This window comes from Danio rerio, chromosome 14 (genome assembly GCF_049306965.1).
Source record: "Danio rerio strain Tuebingen ecotype United States chromosome 14, GRCz12tu, whole genome shotgun sequence".
Taxonomy (NCBI): Eukaryota; Metazoa; Chordata; class Actinopteri; order Cypriniformes; family Danionidae; genus Danio; species Danio rerio.
In genome coordinates, this window is record NC_133189.1 from 28387614 (window position 1) to 28406653 (window position 19040).

A 19040-nucleotide genomic window follows, 5' to 3' on the forward strand; every position below is an offset into this window, starting at 1 on the left:
ATCCTGGATATCTTTTCTGCTGGAGATAGTGTTTTCCTAACAAACAAACAAAAAAACACTCCAAATTAAAAAATATTTTATCGTAAATAAAAACATCTTAAACATACCGTAGGAACGGTATAGAACAAAATTCGGGCGGCTTTAAAACCTTGACTTTTTCAAAACCGCGGTATACCTTGAAAATGGTTATCGTCCCGGCAATAGTAGGTAGTGGCGCAGTAAGTAGTGCTGTCACCTCACAGCAAGCAGGTCGCTGGTTCAAGCCTTGGCTGGGTCAGTTGGTGTTTCTGTGTGGAGTTTGCATGTTCTATCTGTGTTCGTGTGGGTTTCCTCCGGGTGCTCCGGTTTCCCCCACAGTCCAAAGACATACAGGTGAATTGGGTAGGCTAAATTGTCAGTAGTGTATAAGTCTGTATGGATGTTTCAAAGAGAAGTGTTGCAGCTGGACGGGCATCTGCTTTGTAAAAACTTATGCTGGATAAGTTGGCGCATTCCGCAGTGGCGACCCCAGATTAATAAAGGGACTAAGCCGAAAAGAAAATGAATGAATGGTTATCGTCCCATGTCTAAAAGAGGGTGGTTAGTTTTGTACTAAATGAAAATAAGTTAGTAAACATACAATCAACAAATATTTGGCCCGTTTTGAACCTTTGACCCCCAGACCTGAGAACAATAAGACTTTAGTGGCTTTCTGCTTTATCTCCAAACCACCTTCATTATTTATCAGTCTTTCACAATCACTTATTCATGGCCCACGGAGATCCTGGGAGCTTCAGTTTCTCTCTCTCTAAAAGGCCTTTGATTTATAATGTGTCCTTTTTCTAGACTCCTGCTTGTTTCACTTAACAAAAACTATGTTCTGCTGCGTCAGGATGTTTGTGTTCTTTAAAGCAGAAATGTGGGTTCTTCTGTTTTGATGTTAAAACAGTAAATAGTGGTGTTCAGTAGATGAAGTGTCAAACCTTTTTACATGTACAGTAAATATGCCATGGCAATAATAAAACTAGTAGAGATTCTTTAAAAGACACTACTTATAAGAATAAATCAATTAATCAAATAATATATTCTCTCTTAATTTTACCTTAGCTTACAAAAATCTTTTATTACAGGGTAGGACTGAGGGAAAGAACCAAATATGTCCTTATCTAGTGCGAGACAAGATAAAACTGATTTCTTGGAAACCATTGCGTGTTTATTATTGTGAAACTGATCCCAACTTTAAGCTTACTCACATCATTTTAGAATTATATTGTGTGAAATGGCATAGATGTTTAAATGAAAGGATATTTTAAGCAAACCAGGGCAAGCATTAAGCTGCTAGCTCTCTTTCAGGGAACATCTGTACTCTAAAATAGTATCCCATGTGTACTTCTTTTTACAGACGTACACAAGGGACAGGCATGGTTTGGAAAGCATGTTTTATTTCACAACTTCTGAAAGCATAGTCTTTGGAGAAATTAAAGGAACAGTTCACCGAAAAAGACAATTCTGTCATTTACTCACCCTTGACTTGTTCCAAACCAGTTCTGTTTCTTCTATTAAACACAAAAGAAGACATTGCCAACAATGTTTACGTGTATTTTTGTATGACAATGCATACTATGCATGACAATGGCTGCTGGTTTCCAACATTTTTCATCCTCTTTTTGTGTTCAACAAAAGAAAGAAACTAAAACTGGTTTGGAACACGTAGATGGTGAGTAAATAATTTATTTAATGTAGCAGCTTAAGATGGACCACTATCATCTCAGGCATAACAGCACAAAGTCTCTAAAATCAGCTGAGTTTACTTAAATGGCTGTCCAGGAGTCAGCCAATATGAATCGATCATGTACCTTAGCTTTCAGAAATCCCCCGACCATTAAAAATCACAACCACATTTTATTTCAAAATGTATACTATCACACACCTTATAATAACCTGTATCAAAACTGTGAATCTGTCATGCCCGATGGGACTGTGGCTGCCATAGCAACTGTGTCCCGTCTTATCCAGAATGGCGACTGGAGACCAAGACTGATAAGCAGCCAAGCAGCTGGCAGCCCATGCAGCTCACAACCCCTCACTGCAGCCTCTCTGTTGGCATGCAGCATCTGTCACTTTCTGAGTCCTCTTTACCCACAGCAGAGGAACACAATAACTACCTACATAAAACATCTAGCATTTATCAGCAGAGATCAGAACATGAGGCAATACATAACATTTAAGGTAAAAACAGGCAGCTGTGGTTGTGGTTAGGATTTTGTAAAAATACAGTTAAACTTAAAAAAATTAGAAATTTCATGGTAAACTACTGTATTTCATTAATTTATAGTGGCTTATCGGTTCCAGGAAAACATAATTCATAGAAGGCGCTTCGTGTCATTCACACAACTACCAAACACATCATGGTAACACAAATAATTTAAAATAACGCATTGAACGTTATTTAACAAAATTAGGTAATGTAAATAATTAATGATTAAATAAAACAAGCATAATTTTATCAAATTCTTCAACAAATTTATTCACCATGTATATTAGGAAAACTTCAAATCAGTTTACAATTTTATTGTAGCTTTTTTACAGTTGTTTACCGCAGTTGTAAATGTTCAATTATGATTAATAAATGCTGTACATGTGTTGTTCATGATTTGTTTATGTTAGTAAATGCATTTACTAATGAACCTTATTGTAAAGTGTTACCCATTTCTTAATAAATACATACAATCCAAAATCGGAAAAAGTTGGGGCAGTGTGAAAAACACAAATAAAAAAGGAAATAATGATTTCTAGATTTACTTTGACTTTATTTCATTGTAGACGATACAACAAACATCATTTAATGTGTTCCTCATGATTTGTTGTTGTTGTTTTTTTTATAAACTTTTATTTTTTTTTTCCAATTTACGTTCTTGCAACACATCTCAAAAAAGTTGGAACAGTAAAACATTTACCACTTAGTAATGTTGCCATTCCTTTCCACAAAGATGTTTAGGGACTGAAGACACAAAGTAATGAAGTGTTTCAGGTTTAATTTTGTCCCAGTGGGCAACAGTAGAGGGTCTTTGTTGTCGCATTTTGTCCTTTAAAATGCAACACACATTCTCTATTGGAGAGAGGTCGGGACTGCAGACAGACCAGTCAAGTACCTGTATCCTTTTCCTCCGCAGCCAGGACTTTATAATGTGTGCAGAATGTGGTTTTGCATTGTCTTGTTGAAATATGCATGGGCATTCCTGGAAAAGAAGGCAGCATATTGTGCTTCAAAATCTCTGTACTTTTCAGCATTAATGGTGCCAACAAGTTATCTTTGCTGGTAACAGTCTAGATGATCCTTTTCTTTTTTGGTCCAGAGCATACAGCGTCCATTTCTCCCCCCAAAAAAACCCTAAAATACTGATTCATCTGACCACAGTACACGGTTTCACTGTGTGACGGTACGCCCCAGAGGCCTATGAGCCCAGTGAAGTTGACAGCGCTTATGGACACTGTTAACATAGGGCTTCCTTTTGGCATAATACAGCTATAACTGGCATTTTTGGATGTAACTACATACTGTACTGTGGTACTTGACAAAGGTTTGCCAAAGTAGTACTGAGCCCATGCGGTGATATTGCTATACTGAATAACTATACTTGATGAAGTGCTGCCTGAGGAATCAGAGATCACGGTTGTGACATTCCTTCAGATTCCTTGAATCTTTTAATTATTATGCACTGTTGAAGGTTGATTATCCAAATGTCTTCCTATCTTTCTTTGAGGAACGTTGTTTTTATACATGTCAATAATTTTCTCACGTATGTGTTGGCAAACTGGCAATCCTCAACCCACTTTTGCTTCTAAAGCACTAGAGCTTTCTTGGATGCTGCTTTTGTAGCAAATCATAATTACAATCATCTGTTGACATCACCTGTTTCAAATAACATCATTATTTAACCAATTTACCTGATTAAGCTGTGGTCACACTGGGCTTTTCCTCCCATAGACTACCATTCATACACACGCAAATGCATCATACCGGAAACGAAGGGTCATGCGTTAAGTTTCGCAGGTTGCTGCGGTGCAAAGTTCAAGCTTGGTGAACTCTAATCTGCGAAACGCATCACTTGACTGCGTGAGAACAACCGAAGATCAAAACATGACCTCTCTGGACAGAAATTTAAAACATGGAGCAATCGCTTGCTTATTAAATGCCTAATAATTTTGTTTATTCCGTCTTTTCACACCGCCGCACGACAGAATTTCACACACACAAACTCAAGTGTGACCGCTCCTGTCTAAACTTTTTTTTTAAATGTGTTGCAGGTTGACAGGTAAAGATGTATATTTACAAATAAATTAAAGTTGACCAGACAAAACAAAAAATATTTTGTGTTCATATTGTCTGCAATGAAATACAAGTCAAAGTAAATTTAGATATTCACTGCTTTCTTTTTTCATTTGCATTTTCCATACATTCCCAACTTTTTCTGATTTGGGGTTGTAACAAAACAATCAGATACAATAGACCATTCAATCAACCTTATTTTTATTTAAGTAAACATTAGATTTTTTTTTTTTAAAATAGCTTCATATTAAAATATGTCATTAAAATTTGTAGTTTATTGCCATTTGTTATCATCCAACCCTAGGGAAAAAACACAGAATTGCCCTAATAATTACCAAATAAGGTGAATCCACTCATGAACAATGTGGAGTGACTATAATCACAATATTTCATCAAGTACCGCATTGCTTTTGTAAATGTTACTATACAATGCAACAATATCAAAGTATTTAATAAAAGTAAAATCGTTAAACATTGCTTCCATTTTCCCAGCAAAAACATGCTTAAATAATAAACAAAACAACAGAGCTGTGTCATTTATTTTTTTTAATCCAGCTCAGCATGTGTTATTCTCTTACACATGTGCATTTCCTTGTTTATCACCATGAGATAAAGTCAGTTGTCCTAAATTTAGATTAAGCCAGATATTATATGGCACAGCAGAAGTTTGCCCCAAATGGGCACTGCTTGATGCTCAGTTCCAATTTGCCAACAACTTTCAAGTTCATTCATCTTTAAAGGTCAGGATGACATTGGTCTTTTAAGGTGAGGGGAACATTAATTCTCCATTGTGCCACTGACATGATTGCATTGACAGGAAATTTTCAATCTCACCAGTTTTATGGCAGACACAATTGCATGTATTAGATTCATAGTAGATTTATTTACACAAAATAATGAAACCTTAGACCAATAGGAGAATATAGGAATTCATGTTTTTGTTTTTTCTATCTGTGCCACATGTGAAGAAAGAAATTAGGTCACTTGAACCATAGTCTATGCATATTATGCAATATAAATTATAATATTTAATAGCATACACGTAATAAAAAAATGACAGTTTGACAGTATCAATCATTTTACGTCATATAAAACCATTAAATACTTATATAATGCACAATTAATCTTTAAGTTACAAACTTTTAATTTATTGTGCCCAAATGGCTTAAATTTGCTTCAGATTCTTACAGTCAGGTTTTAAAAACACGTTCAAATAATACATTTCTTATCTAAGGTTAAAATCTGAAATTACTCCACTATGTTATAACTGTAATGTCTAGTCAACTATAATCTCAACTACATTGCAGATCCCGGCGATGTGACTATTGCAAACTCACACTGATGCTGAAACAATATATTGTGCAACCCTAGTATTTACGTATGTACTATCAGTTAAATGACTTTTCACCTTGTTTTTTTTTTTCCATCAAAAACTGACTGAATACAGTCATATCATTTAATACTGCAATTTTACATTAAAATAAGCAACTTGTAATTTTAGATTTTTAAAGTAGGAGTGTGTGGGCACACAGATGTGAAATGTTTTTTTTTCTGTCATTATTTGTGTAGTCCTGATGGTGGATACATCTTTGTGCGAGCGTAAATTCATGATCAGGTTACGATATGAAACAGTGAGTCATCTTTGAATCATTCCTTTGCAAATGCGACTCAGAGAGGCTGTTTCACTCTTGCATTTCTAATGTGCAGTTTTTCCTAACACTAGATTTTTCATCGTCTTTCTAGTCTAGAGCACACTTGTTTATAGATGATTTAAAGATATTTTAACCTCTGGAACTGTAAATAAAAAAGAAAGAAAGACAAACAGCTTCCGCAAGCACTGGCCAGTGGCAAAACAATGTGTGTTAAGGTTAAAATGCCCTGTTGGCAATTTTCTGTGAAGAATATCAGCAGGAAAGCACATAATCAATACACAGACATGCAGAGTCATGTAGGCTTCAGGCCAGGATCATTAAAACTTCAACAACTTTCCTACAATTTCACTCTTACTGATTCAGATGCACAAATACAGTTACTGCTGCTCTTCTGTCCGAGATTATTTTAGGTTATGGCAAGAGAAAGCTGACAGAAAAGATTGCATCATCCACAAAACACAATTTTGTCTAAAACTCTGGTACAAACCTGGTAAGCTGTCATTTTTTATAAATCTATAGCTTACAATGCTCAGGGATCGCATTTTTATTATGAATTCACAATAGCATCTTAACATACTACTGTATCTATTTCTGTGGTTTTTATTGAGAAAGCGTGGTAAGGCAGTGTGTTTTGTTATTCAGCCTAAGAAATGTTTCAGTGTATAAAAATAAGTAAGACGGCACCCTCTAGTGGTACACAAGATTATTACACCTATTAAAAGGCTAGAATGTAGAACAGGTTACATACATGCTAAGGTGCAAATTAAATACAAGTAAACAAACTAAGTATACCAAATTATTGTTTTTATTATTTATTTGTTTACTCATTTATTGTATTTTCTTTTGGCCATGCGTTGGCGCAGTAGGTAGTGCTGTCGCCTCACAGCAAGAAGGTCGCTGGTTTGAGCCTCGGCTGTGTGGGGTTTGCATGTTCTCCCTGCGTTCGCGTGGGTTTCCTCCGGGTGCTCCGGTTTCCCCCACAGTCCAAAGACATGCGGTACAGGTGAATTGGGTAGGCTAAATTGTCCGTAGTGTATGTGTGTGTGTGTGAATGAGTGTTGATGTTTCCCAGAGATGGGTTGCAGCTGGAAGGGCATCCGCAGCGTAAAAACATGCTGGAAAAGTAGGCGGTTCATTCCGCTGTGGTGACCCCAGATTAATAAAGGGACGAAGCCGAAAAGAAAATTAATGAATGAATTTTCTTTGACTTTCCTTACATTTTCTGCATTTTCGAGTGCCTGCACCCAAACTATCTTCCTCTCTGAGCATTAAGACAACACATTATGTCCTATTTTAGGCAAATTCATAATACCACAATTTGATAAGTACATTTTAAATCACTTCCTCTAAAGTAGAAATGGGATTTTTAAAAGTTTGAGCTATTTTATCACAGTCCCTTTCTATTTTGTAGAGCGCAACGATATTTTATTGCACTTTATAACTATATTATTTGTTTTATTTACCGTGAAGGCCTTTGAAGTTTGTAGTCACATATATGCCAAAATTGTGAAATATCAATAGTTGAAATATACTTCAGAGATGTTTAACTCATAATAATTGTACAACACCTAACAAAAGTCTTGTCTTGTCAAATAATAACTTGACTTTGAGTTAATCATTTGGTATCAGAGGTGGCTTATATGAAAGGTAAAGGCCTCTAGATTACGCTTATTTTACCAAAATAAAATATGATCATGCCTTGATTTTAAATTATTTAATTAGGACAGTAAGGTCTGACTTTGCTTAGACAAAATTCTTGTCACATAACAGACATAATGTACAGTATAGAAAATAAAGTCATGGTGCTGTGGGCAAAGAATTAATTTTGTGTATGACTGCCTTAAGCTTGGAGGACTGCATCCATACATCTCTGCAATGACTCAAATAACTTATTAATAAAGTCATCTGTAGAGTTCATCAAGATTCTTTGGATTCATCTTCAATGCCTCCTCCTTTATCTCACCCCAGACATGCTCAATAATCTTCATGTCTGGTGACTGGGTTGGCCATTCCTGGAGCACTTTGACCTTATTTGCTTTCAGGAACTTTGGTGTGGAGGCTGACGTATGAAAAGAAGCACTATCCTGCTAAACAATTTGCCCTCTCCTGTGGTTTGTAATGTAATGGGCAGCACAAATGTCTTGATACCTCAGGTTGTTGATGTTGCCATCCATTCTGCAGATCTCTCGCTCACCCCCATACTGAATGTAACCCCAAACCATGATATTTCATTCACCAAACTTGACTGATTTCTTTGAGAATCATGGGTCTATGCGGGTTCCAATAGAACTTATTCTGTATTTGTGATGATTGGAATGCAGTTCAACAGATGATTAATGTGAAAAATCTACCTTCTGCCACTTTTCCAAATGATAGAAGTCAAGTTATTATTTGTTGCTCTTACAACTGGGATCGATAACAAGACTTTTGTCAGAGAGAGCCAGCAATAATTGTGGCCAAAATTATTTAAAACTAATTTAATTTGTGTTAATTGTAATGGTTACTTTATTATTATTTTGTCTAAATTAAAGGTAAAAAATAAGCAACGTACATTGACTTTTACAGCCTTTTTTGGTAATATATCTAAAAACTGTTGTTCCCCTTCGGGGGGAACTTCAGCACTATAAGTGGATTTGATTTGTAAAATCCACGCATTGGGAGGATTCGGATCAGAAGCCGCTTGTCTGGAGAGTATTGAACGGGCCAATGAATGAAATTAATTGGCAGCGTAAGCTTGCGCAGGTGTGCGACATCTGCAATTATCTCAGCATATAAGCACACCTGAAGCCAGCAGACGCCATCCTTTTCGCTTCAGATCCTTTCTGAGTGAGTCGATGAGGGTTCCTCTTGCTGATCAGCACTTCAGAGCGAACGAGTGTGTCTCCCGGTCCAGAGTGGGTCTTCGCGGTGGCAGACGGTCGAGCTGGGTTACTCCCTTGCCTGCGGTTCTTTGGGTCCGGTCCTCCAGAGCGGTGCGTATAGTTGCAACTTTCCTAAAAGAGCAACACAGTCGTGCAGCACGTCCTTTTCAGGATGGCGCTCCGACTGTGCGTTTCTGGATGCGGGGGTTTCCTGGCTCCGGATGATGGACACGATCACTGCATTGCATGTTTGGGGGTCCAGCATGTTAATGCGGTGCTCGCGGGCGGTTCATGTCGTCATTGCGATGCCATGACCGTTGCACAGCTAAGATCGCGGCTAACTTTCGCAAGAGAGCGAGCCACCCCAGTTGCCTCCTGTTCTAAAAAAGCAGCGGGCGCTCGGGCAGATCTGAGGGTTTCAGCGGGAGATAATCCGCCGCCCACGGGCTCGCGGACCTCTGGCTCCTCACGGCGCTCCATCCAAGCTTCGGGTGGTGAGAGTGATCCGTCTAACCAGATGGTAGCTCTCACACTCGCTGACACCGGAGATCAGATGTCCTCCGCGGCATCGGAGGGTGGGCTTTCACTGTCCGACGAAGATCCGGACCCGCTCGCCCCCTCCGGGCAGGTGAGCGCTGTCAAATCGGATCCTGAAGCGGACATGTTAGCCGTGCTTTCCCGGGCTGCTTCGGCCGTGGGGTTGGAGATGGTTTATCCCCCAGCTCCGCGGCCGGACCGACTAGATGGGTGCTACGTAGAGGACCAGAAGGCGAAGCCTTCGAAGCCTCTCGTCCCCTTCTTCCCGGAAGTGCACAGTAGGCTCACGCAGTCTTGGAGGGCACCTTTCTCTGCCCGTGCTGCGTGTGCCTCCGCCCTCACCGCCCTTGACGGCGGAGCTGCCAGGGGGTATGAGGCGATCCCGTCAGTGGAGCGCGCTATCGCGGTCAATCTTTGTCCGCGCGGCGCCTCTACGTGGCGGGGTTTGCCCCGCCTCCCGTCCAAAGCCTGTAGGTTGTCTGCCTCCCTCGGAGCCAGAGCTTATAAGGCTGCGGGCCAGGCTGCTTCTGCTTTGCACGCGATGGCCACCTACCAGTGCTACCAAGCGCAGGCGCTGGCCGAGCTGCACGAGGGCGGGTCCAACCCAAGCTTATTACATGAGCTGCGCACCGCGACCGACTATGCTCTTCGGACTACTAAGTCCGCCGCGTGTGCGCTGGGGAGGACGATGTCCACACTTGTGGTTCAGGAACGCCACCTCTGGCTAAACCTGGCCGATATGCGCGACGTTGACAAAGTTCGCTTTCTTGACTCGCCCATATCCCAGGCTGGCCTGTTCGGCGACAGTGTCGGTGAATTCACCCAGGAATTCAAGGCGGTGAAAGAGCAGTCGGATGCGATGGGCAATGTCATCTATCGGCGTGGCCGTAAGCCCGCTCCGCCCGCCGAGCCATCCACCTCCGCTGTTCCTCGCCAAGGGCGCCCGCCAACGAGTGCTGCCCCGCCCCCGCCTGCGCCTCCGGCCAAGCGGGCGCGGCGTTCACCTCGAAAGCAGGCAGCCCCTCCTGCCCAGGGCGCCGTTAAGTCCGGTAAACGGACCGCGAAGCGTCCCTGAGACAGGCCATCCGGAGAAGAGGAAACTTGCTCTTTCCCCGCTGGAGGGCGGGGCCCCGATAACAACGGTACTTTTCAGTGCCACCAAAACATCAGTAAAAGAGCACTTTTTCCCTTCCCCGGATGTGACTGCACGAGTTCTGCCAGTCCGGGACGCGCTGCCTTCCGGCTCGCAGACTCTACGTGCTTCGCCAGTGGCTCACGAGCGCTGGGGGGACGGTCTCCCTTCCCTCAGCCCTCCAGCCCCCTCTCCGGAGTCAGGGTGCGGAGCCAGAGCGAATCGCTCTCCTCCAGCTCTCCCGCGGGACCCTCGTGCTTCCCGGATCAGCACACCCACTCCGCGCTGCCCCACCGCTGGTACGTCAGCGATTGTAGCGATGACTCCATTAGCGAGGGCTCTGCCTGCCTGGTTAGCGCGGGCCAGCCCCTCGCGGTGGCTCATACGCACAATCAGACTCGGTTACGCGATTCAGTTCGCGAAACGGCCCCCCAAGTTTACGGGCGTGTATTTCTCCAGGGTCAACCCCCTGTCCGCCCCTGTCTTGCGAGAGGAGATTGCTGCCCTCCTGGCGAAGGGTGCAATCGAGCCGGTTCCTCCAGCCGAGATGGAGAGTGGGTTTTACAGCCCATACTTCATCGTACCCAAAAAGAGCGGTGGGTCACGGCCAATCCTAGATCTGCGCGTTTTGAACCGCTGTCTGCACAGGCTGCCGTTCAGAATGCTCACGCAGAGGCGCATTCTCCAATGCGTTCGTCCTCGGGATTGGTTTGCAGCCATAGACCTGAAGGACGCGTATTTCCATGTCTCCATTCTTCCACGCCACCGCCAATTTCTGCGGTTTGCGTTCGAGGGTCGAGCGTGGCAGTACAAGGTCCTCCCCTTCGGGCTCTCTCTGTCTCCGCGGGTCTTCACCAAACTCGCGGAGGGTGCCCTAGCGCCCCTTCGGCTCGCGGGCATTCGCATACTCAATTATCTCGACGACTGGCTGATTTTAGCCCACTCGCGGGAGCAATTGATTATGCACAGGGACAAGGTGCTTCGGCATCTCCGCCTACTGGGGCTTCAGGTCAACCGAGAAAAGAGCAAACTCGCCCCCGTGCAGAGGATTTCTTTTCTCGGGATGGAGCTGGACTCGATCACCATGGTAGCGCACCTCTCCGAGGAACGCGCTCGCCTGTTGCTGAACTGTCTGAGGGAGCTCGACAGCAAACTAGTGGTCCCACTGAAGTTCTTTCAGAGGCTCCTGGGGCATATGGCATCCGCAGCCGCCGTCACGCCGCTCGGGTTGCTCCATATGAGACCACTTCAGCCCTGGCTTCACGATCGGGTCCCCAGACGCGCATGGCACGCGGGCACACACCGGGTCTCGGTTACTGCGCTGTGTCGCCGCGCCCTCAGCCCTTGGAACGACCCCTCGTTCCTACAGGCCGGTGTGCCTCTAGGACAGGCGTCCAGCCATGTTGTTGTTTCAACAGACGCTTCCAACACGGGTTGGGGGGCCGTGTGTCGCGGGCATGCGGCTGCGGGCCTCTGGAAGGGTGCCCAGCTGCATTGGCATATCAATCGCCTAGAGCTGTTGGCAGTGTTCCTCGCTCTCCACCGCTTTTTACCGGTGCTGGAGCGGCAACACGTGCTGGTCAGGACGGACAGTATGGCGGCGGCGGCAAATATCAACCGCATGGGGGGTATGCGCTCTCGCCGCATGTCTCAGCTCGCCCGCCGTCTGCTCCTCTGGAGTCACCCGCGGCTGAATCGCTGCGCGCCATTCACGTCCCAGGCACGCTCAATCGTGCAGCCGATGCGCTCTCACGACAGCTGTTACGTCCTGGAGAATGGAGACTCCACCCCGAGTCTGTTCAGCTGATATGGGCGCGATTCGGGGAGGCCCAGATCGATCTGTTTGCTTCCCCCGAGAACGCTCACTGCCAGTTGTTTTTTTCCCTGACCGAGGGCTCTCTCGGCACGGATGCACTGGCCCACAGCTGGGCCACAGCGAGGAAGACTTAGGTAACCTACCGACTGCGGTGGTTAATACCATCACTCAGGCTAGAGCCCCCTCCACGAGGCGCGCCTACGCCCTGAAGTGGAGTCTATTCACTGAATGGTGCGTCTCTCGCAGAGAAGACCCCCGAAATTGCCAGATTAGTGTTGTGCTCTCTTTCCTTCAAGAGAAGTTGGACAGCAGGCTGTCGCCCTCCACTCTCAAGGTTTACATGGCCGCCATCTCCGCTTATCATAGCGCGGTAGCTGGCGGCACCGTGGGAAAGCATAACCTGGTCATCCAGTTCCTTAGGGGTGCTAGGCGAATTAATCCATCTCGCCCCCCTCTCATGCCCTCTTGGGATCTCGCCCTCGTTCTCACGAGTCTGCGATCCGATCCCTTTGAGCCACTCGAATCAGTATCTCTAAGATTTCTGTCCCTGAAGACAGCTCTGCTGGTTGCGTTGGCCTCCATCAAGAGGGTCGGGGACCTGGAGGCATTTTCGGTCAGTGACTCGTGCCTGGAATTCGGGCCGGATTACTCTCACGTCATCCTGAGACCCCGCCCCGGTTATGTGCCCAAGGTTCCTACCACCCCCTTTAGAGATCAGGTAGTGAACCTGCAAGCGCTGCCCCCGGAGGAGGCAGACCCAGCCCTTTCTTTACTTTGTCCAGTTCGCGCTCTGCGCATTTATGTGGACCGTACTCAGAATTTTAGATCATCTGAGCAGCTCTTTGTCTGTTATGGCGGTCGGCAGCAGGGAAGTGCCGTATCAAAACAAAGATTATCCCACTGGATTGTGGATGCCATTTCACTCGCTTATTCGAGTCGAGGTCAGCCGTGTCCCCCGGGAGTTCGTGCACACTCCACTCGGAGCGTTGCATCCTCTTGGGCGCGTGCACGCGGCGCCTCTCTAACAGACATCTGTAGAGCTGCGGGCTGGGCGACACCCAACACATTTGCAAGGTTTTACAATCTGCGAGTGGAGCCGGTTTCCTCAAGGGTATTAGGTAACCCTTTGGTGATTGAGGAGACAACTCGGTAGGGTGTTGAAACACGCTTGCTGCGCCATTCTCCCTAACACGGAGGTACGTGCGCCTTTTTTATCTGTCAGTAAAGTTCCCCGTCAGGTGAGCCCTGCAGATTCCTCCATGGCCCCCAGCACTGACTCAGCGGAGGAGTCACTTGCTGGCCCACTACGTTGTAGGTCTGCCCGCTGGTCAGCCCGCGTTTTGGGTATAGGTGCCTGCTATGCGTGATCCCCACTAGGCGACCCCATATGCTTATTCCGCCACGGTTAAGTCCCCCCCCTGGGCGGACCCGTGTCTTCCCTCTCCGCTAACCACTCTTTTGCTATGCGTACTCCCCCTTTTTAGGGCTAGTCCATATGTAAATTCTGCCATCTATCCCCCCCTTGGGTAACGGATGGCCTCCGCAGCGTCCTCCCTATCGGGATTGCACGCTTCCCAACGTACTGTCGTATTTCCTAGAATTATCTAGATGCTCACGACTTCCCAAAAAATATATCTAAATCCGTAAAACTTCTGTTGAAGTAGGATAAATCAGGGCCAGGGACACGTTGGAGGACCGCGCCCCCCATGATGTGGGTGCGTCACGCTTGCTTGACTATCTCCTCATCGGGGGTGTTGGTAAGGTGCAGTCATTATGGCGCTTTCAATGGGCTCCCAATGCGTGGATTTTACAAATCAAATCCACTTATAGTGCTGAAGTTCCCCCCGAAGGGGAACGTTCGAGGTTACTAAAGTAACCCTTCGTTCCCCGAGGAGGGGAACGGAAGCACTATACTCCGTCGCCATAATGACTGTCCCTTAGCTGTTTGAAAGTCTCTTCAGCTTAAAAGGATGGCGTCTGCTGGCTTCAGGTGTGCTTATATGCTGAGATAATTGCAGATGTCGCACACCTGCGCAAGCTTACACTGCCAATTAATTTCATTCATTGGCCCGTTCAATACTCTCCAGACAAGCGGCTTCTGATCCGAATCCTCCCAATGCGTGGATTTTACAAATCAAATCCACTTATAGTGCTTCCGTTCCCCTCCTCGGGGAACGAAGGGTTACTTTAGTAACCTCGAACGTTCTTTCTACTCAATTAAGTGACTAAAAAGTAACTAACTCCACATTTGCATGTAATGTAATTTAATTTATTTGCAAAATACAATGCACTTATAGGGGAGGCTCAGTGGTTAGCATTGTCGCCTCACAGCAAGAAGGTCATTGGTTTAAGTCCCAGCTGGACAAGTTGGCAATTCTGTGTGGAGTTTGCATGTTCTCCCTGTGTTCGCTTAAGTTTCTTCCAGGTGCTCCGGTTTCTCCCACAGTCCAAAGATATGGGATATAGGTGAATTGAATAAACTAAATTGTCTGTAGTGTATGACTGTGTATGGGTGTTTCCCAGTACTGGGTTGCAGCTGGACAGGCATTTACTGCGTAAAACATATGTTGGAATAGTTGGCAGTTCATTCGACTGTGGTGACCTCTGAAATAGAGACTAAGCCGGAGGAAAATGAATGAATGAATGACGCAATTATTTTTTTCTGAAAACTTGACATTTAAATTGCACTTAAGCATATCATTTAAAATAATAAGATGTAAATGCTATGCTAAATTGACTTCTTTATCCAAGGATTGTACTTTGCAACTGAAAACAAGCGGATCACAGTTCCTTTATTCCTTTATATTCCAGTGACACAAAAACCACATTATCATCATTTAAGTGTGTTTGCTTTGCAAGCCAGTATGAAGACAGTTGGAAAAATGAGTTGGCACAGCTCACGGCACAGCCAAGTTTGTAAGAACTGCCAGTAAATCATGCAGTAAAGCATCATTGCACAGACTGATTGATTGAATGTGTGTCTGTTTATGTGTGTGGTTTTGTGCCATCGTCTGTGCAAGCTGAAGCAATTGTGTGTGAATGGGGAGGATCGTGTTTCCGTTTATGTCATGTCCAATAAATGTGGCTTTGCACAATAATGACATCATCATCATCATCTTCTGTTAGCGCTCAACAGTGCCACACAGACCACGCAGGAGGCGTACAATGGCAAAGTCCACCTATCCAACAGTAATTGCCCCTGTCATAATGTACTGCTGTAGACCATGTCCAGACTGCTGGCAGGCCATTTACCATGCTGACTTGTTTCCATGCAATTTGAGTTAACCAAGAAATGAGGTAACGGCATTGCTAATGGGGGTAAATGATGAGCATTGTAACTAGGCTTGCCTAGAAGGTCTGATTACCACATTTGACTATAGATTATTCATAAGGAGACAAAAGAAGGCTTGGAGAGAGCACTGGAGTTTGAGCACGTCTCTGTTTTGGGTCCCTAACTGCCCTGCAGTGCCACACAGGGCATTGTTAACCACAACCCTGTGTGTGTGTGTGTGTGTGGACGTCAAGTCCTTGGCACTTTTATTTGAGTTCCTGTCCAAAGTTCTAGCACTGTGGGTGACGCCAGCCTTGCCTCGGTCACACGGGTGTTCAGAGTTGCTCATTTACGCTCTTTGTCAAAAACTGGACTGTGTGAATTTGTTGTGTTCAAGACTCTATATTTTTTAAATATTTACTGTTGGACAGTGATGTAAAGTAACAAATTAAAAATACTCAAATTATTGTAATTGAGTATTTTTTTCATTGAAATTGTAATTTACTAAGTCGTTTTAAAATGTGTATTTTACTTTCCTTTGAGTAGATTTTTATTGCAGTATTGTTATTTTTACTCCACTGCTTACCCTCAACCTGCAGTCACTTCTTTATTTATTTTATTATCTATGGGTATTAGAAAAATCAGTCCTGTTATTCCTGTCCAATCAAATCGCACATAGAAGAATAATTGCTTCATAATGAACTACCTCAATACATGGGCACTTTATAATTGCAGCAAACTGTTTGGGATGCATTTAAAGTGTCCAAAATCTTTACACACATTGACCCAGAGACTGTTTACATGAATGTCACTGATGAGAAGATGACAGATGTTTACTGTGTGATGACCCAAATGGCCTTAAACACCCAGCAGGCACAAGACATCAACATGACGTCAGATTGATAGTGTACCCAAACGTCGCAGGGATAATGCATTTGTTTGGAAATGAAAATCGGTAGCCGTCAGCACCCAATGTCAGGCTTATATCAATGTCCAATGTCCAACCTAAAATCAACCAAATATCAACATCTAGTGATGTTACAGCTTGACGTTGTGTGGATGTTACCACTATGATGTCTATCAGACATTGGATTTTGGTTACCATACTGATAAATAAATGTCAGTATTTGACATTAATATGATGTTGGTTTAAGATGTTGTCTTGACATTGGATTTTGGTCACTTTCAAACAAAACCTAAAATTAACTAAATTTCAAAGTAATTTGATGTTGTTATATTGGAGATCAAATAATGTTTTTAGACACTGGCTAGATATTGAATTTTGGTCATTTGACGTCACAACCTAACCTAATATTAATGTCTTATGATGTTGTGTGCCTGCTGGGCAATAGCTAAATGCACTACAGAATGTTACGTTTACACACATCCACAAATTACATGTAAATCAGCTTCTTACAGAGCAATATGCAATACTCACTACTCTTGACTGCTTTTGAAATGTCTACTTTTTACTTTGAGTAACAGACACTTTTACTCGCACTACATTTTTAGGCAAGTAATGGTAATTTTACCTAACTATCAACCTCAGGGTATAAATACATTGCATAGATAATCTATGATCTAAATAATTATTTAGGTTTTTAAGCCCAAGTCCAAAAAAGTGCAACCAAATCTCTCGAGAATATGTGATTTACGGATTCTATTTAACGTTAATTTAATTGACAAAGGTACAAAGAAAATATTTCTCTGTTTTTTAGTGAGCAAATAAATTGTATTTTATAAATATAAACAAATTTTGATTTTGATGGCTCCATCATACTCCAAAAAAGAAATTTCCTTTTAATTACTATGTTTATTCGTCTGGAAATTGAGGATTCTAGCTGTACGTTTTTTACAAGAAAATTCTTTGCTCAATCTGATATCATTTTTTACTTCAGCAGCTCAACAGTCTGTGGTCGCCATTGTCATTTTAAATAGGAGACAGATCTGGACTGCAGTAGGCCAGTTAAGCACATTCACTTTGTGTCTACAAAACCACACTGTTGATGCACATGCAGAATGAGACTTGATCTAATAACCATAAATTCTTCATAGCTGTATTTCTGTGCTGTGCCATTTGATCTGCTGCTCTTCCATGATAGACGTTTGTTTTTGCAGTTTTTGCTCAGGAAAATCTAAATGCTCCCTTTGGTCTTTGAGAACAATAACTCAATATCCTTTTTTTCCTGAAACAACTCAATTGTATATTCATCAGACCCCGCAGCACACTTTGATAGTTTACATTTTTTTATTTTTTAAATCTGATTTTTGTTGCCTTCTAAAGAACCTGTGGCATCACATCACAGAACTGATGTGTAGGTGAATGTGTGGTTAGTAGGTGGTGAATGATTTAATTGGTTGTAATTTGGCATTAATTAATTTAATTGTTTATTTTCTTTGCCAATTCTCACATGACCTTTGGCACAAAGTGATGTGCCATTATCCAGTGTACATGCTAATACTAAGAAGCAACATTTACATCCAATCCTGAAGGCCTCATGTATTACCAGATCACCTGCTTAGTCTCTTTAACCTTTTCCTAGCTTTATCAAATCAAAGACTCTTGATTGGATTACATTTAACAAAATGTCCTAACTCTGGGGTTGATCAGATTCTTCTCTGTTTTAAACAGCTCATTTATGGAGCAGGCAACAAATAAACTGTGAGTTTCCTTATGTAAGGTCATTTAACTTGTTAGCCATCTTTTTTGTGCATCTGTTTCTCTTTCAACGGAAAACATCAACTTCTCAGCAACTGTTTCATTATTTTTTAATGCTGAAATAGCTTTAATAACGCTTCTTTTTTAGGCTACACCAGCCAATGAATTTGTGTCATATCACATATTAGAACACTATTTCTAAAGCAATCTTTGTTTCTAATGACAGCTGTGATATTGTGACGACTTCGCCATTTAGTGGCTGATAATTAGTTCAGACTTTTAAATGTTTTGTGTTGTATTTTCTCCTATTCTTACTTAATGTAAGTGCAGCATTTCAATAGTAAAGTCTTTAATAGTAATATAATATCCATTGTTGTGAACAGACTTATCCCCAAGATTTTGGTTGAAATTGAGGTTACCATAGTAAAACTTCCAAATATGTGACAAACAAGAAATACAGAAATACTTTTTTTTTTTTGGTGGAAAGAACAGAATGTAATGGTGTGCGGTGAAAAACGGTGCCAAAAACAACCAGGATTAAGCATGCTAAATTTATTTGGCTAATAATAAACTTTGAGGCTGACAGTAAGCGTTGTGTGAGGTGAGTGCTGTGGAGTCACCAGGCCGATTTGGGGTAGCACGTCCTGTACAGTAAAGTGTTGACCTCGAAGGGATCCACAGGGGAGCTAGTGTCCCTGGATCCAGCACTTCTCTCTAATGCAGGCTGACAGCATGAGAGCAGGGCTTGTACTCCCTGAGCCTACTTTCTAATTGCCACTGCAACAGAAGGGGCAGCACAGAGT

At 43.1% G+C, this 19040-nt stretch overlaps 1 long non-coding RNA gene across 2 annotated transcripts in view; it reads left to right on the top strand.

Moving 5' to 3' along the window:
* Positions 1-6302: 6302 nt before the first annotated feature.
* Positions 6303-19040, top strand: part of LOC141377518 (uncharacterized) — a 37653-nt gene continuing 24915 nt past the window's right edge. Inside the window, exon 1 of one of the 2 annotated variants that reach the window (XR_012389753.1) lies at positions 6303-6451. This is a non-coding gene — a long non-coding RNA (uncharacterized lncRNA). The remainder of the gene's footprint in view (positions 6452-19040) is intronic. The other variant, XR_012389754.1, reaches the window with a different exon arrangement.